The sequence below is a fragment of the Tasmannia lanceolata genome, unplaced genomic scaffold, assembly GCF_043159265.1.
Source record: "Tasmannia lanceolata isolate RefF3 unplaced genomic scaffold, GAP_Taslan_0.1 ptg000560l, whole genome shotgun sequence".
NCBI classification, from domain to species: Eukaryota; Viridiplantae; Streptophyta; class Magnoliopsida; order Canellales; family Winteraceae; genus Tasmannia; species Tasmannia lanceolata.
In genome coordinates this window covers 12,501-15,097 of record NW_027519232.1, presented here as the reverse complement: position 1 = coordinate 15,097, position 2,597 = coordinate 12,501, and the positions used below count along the sequence as shown (strand labels likewise).

The 2,597-nt window shown below is 34.1% G+C and overlaps 1 non-coding gene across 1 annotated transcript; it reads right to left on the bottom strand.

The window, feature by feature from the left end:
* Positions 1-623: 623 nt before the first annotated feature.
* On the bottom strand, positions 624-711 carry TRNAS-GCU (transfer RNA serine (anticodon GCU)). Its single transcript has one exon. It is a non-coding gene; the product is annotated as a tRNA-Ser (tRNA).
* Positions 712-2,597: the final 1,886 nt, after the last annotated feature.

Below are 2,597 nucleotides of genomic sequence, written 5' to 3'. Positions count from 1 at the left end.
TCGATAAAATAAATTCAACTCTAACATAACAATTGATAAGATCAGATAAGTCTTACATTATGAACCCTCGATTCAAAGATTGAAATTCTTTTGCTTTTTGATAGCCGCGATGAATCTGGATCACCTAATTTCCGCATTATGCCCTTCCAGTTCCAGGGGTCAAAGACCCCATTATGGTACCCCATAATACCTAATTGGGGTATGACAAGATAATTTTGGTAACAAAGGAATTCCTGCAAATTCCTTTCTTTTCTAGAAACCACTTTTTCATTTCTTTTCTTGGTGTCAAGGATATGTGGTACAAAAATAGAGAATCTATTCCCTTATTTCCTTTGCAAAAAACAAAAAAAAAATGATCTTGGAGATTGTGCAATGCTTACTCTCAAACTCTTCGTTTACACAGTAGTGATATTCTTTGTTTCTCTCTTCATCTTCGGATTCCTATCTAATGATCCAGGACGTAATCCTGGACGTGAGGAATAAAAAAATCAGAGATTTTTCATTATTTCCTTGCTTGATTTCTGCATTTTCCTATGCTTTTCTCTATTCCAGACATTTAACTATGATAAAGGACTTGATATTTTTTCGAATTCGAAAGATAAATCTCAAGTGATCCGAGGGAACGGAGAAAGAGGGATTCGAACCCTCGGTACGAACAGCTCGTACAACGGATTAGCAATCCGTCGCTTTAGTCCACTCAGCCATCTCTCCCAATTACAAAAAGATAATTCATATGCGACGCCTGAAGTAAATATTGATCAAAGTCTTTCTTTATCTTTATTTATTTATTTTATACATTTATTTATACTTACTATATTATACTTACTATATATATACGAATTATCTTTATTTATTTATTTTATACATTTATTTATACTTACTATATTATACTTACTATATATATACGAATTTTATCCGCAATTCAATTTGGATAACGATTCGAAACAGATATCTCCAATAGAAAGAGTACGTCTTTGATTTCGTCCGAAGGGTTCTTTTATTCCCCCGGCCTGGCCAGTACAGTACCTAGCCAGGCCGTTCCTTCTTTTGTTCCAATGAATCATGGATCAAATTATTTTTCTGATTTGAAAACCAAATTGTTATTGAAGCAGCAACAAGAGCAAGAAGGACTATTTCCATTCCTATGATAGGAGTTTCATTTCTTATTATTTTTTCTTTTTCCTTTTCTCGATTTCCCTACTGGAATAAAAAAACATACATATTCTATTTCTATTAGAACTCATTTATTTCTTCAAGGGACAAGCTTTGTTTGAACATTTGAGTCCACAAACACAAACAAAATGAATACTATGATTTTTTACTAGATCTAATTGACCCCAATTCAGAAGATCGGACAGGTGAATGAATAGGGAAGAAAGGAATAGCTTCGAAAAAAGATAAGACTCAAATTAAAACTCTCCTTCTTTATTTTTATTTTTTTGAGAAAATCGTTTCTTTGCTTGAAAGACTCGAGGAAGAAGTTGAAAAAAAAAAATGGAGCTATGGATTCTTGCGCAACTTAACTCAATCTTATGTTCCGACTTAAATGGATCTTTCAGGCCGGGACTGTCAGTAATAACTCCACCAGCAAAAGAAAAGATATAACTTGTTATTTAAATGAGCCCCCATTCTCTTCTCCTATTTCATCAAGCCTTCCCCCTGGAACACATCAGCACTCCAATTTTCATGATTCTGATACTATCTTGATTACGTTTTACTCCCTTGTTTTGTTGGACAAACGGTACATTCATATACAATAATCATATTGTAGCGGGTATAGTTTAGTGGTAAAAGTGTGATTCGTTCTATTAACAACTGAAATAGTTAAAGGTTCTTTCGGTTTTTTCCTATTCCGATCAAAAACTTTATTTCTTAAAAGGGTTTAATCCTTTACCTCTCAACGCCACGTTTGAGGAAGAATATACATTCTCGTGATTTGTATCCAAAGGTAAATTATAATTTGAATAAGCAAATTGGATTATGGAATCGCGAAACATAATTTTTTTTTTTTTGAGTTGGATCAACCGTTCCTTTTGAATGAGTATGAGTAAAGGATCTATGGATGAAGATACAAAAGTTTATTTCTAATCGTAACTAGATCTTCCACTTTTTGGGGGGGAGGAGGTTGAAGCCAAATAGCTATTAAACGATGACTTTGGTTTACTAGAGTCGTCGACATATTGTTTCAGCTCGGCGGAAGAAAATTCTTTTCCTCAGGATTCTCGCGAGTAGAAATAGGGAACGAAGTAACTAGAAGTATTTTTTAAAATCCCCTCTTCTAGAGGGATCATCTAGAAAGTGAGTTGTTTTGTATGCATTCATATTCATACAGAAAAACTGACATAGATGTTATGGATCGAATTTTTTCTTTGAATTCGGATTTGCGATGACTCCCCTTTTTCCACACATCGTATCGTAAATATTTTCTCTTTTTTTTTTAGTTTCGTTTACGCCTTAGATCTGGGAATCCATCTATATTCCATAAAGGAGCCGAATGAAACCAAAGTTTCATGTTCGGTTTTGAATTAGAGACGTTAAAAATGATGAATCGACGTCGACTATAACCCCTAGCCTTCCAAGCTAACGATGCGGGTTCG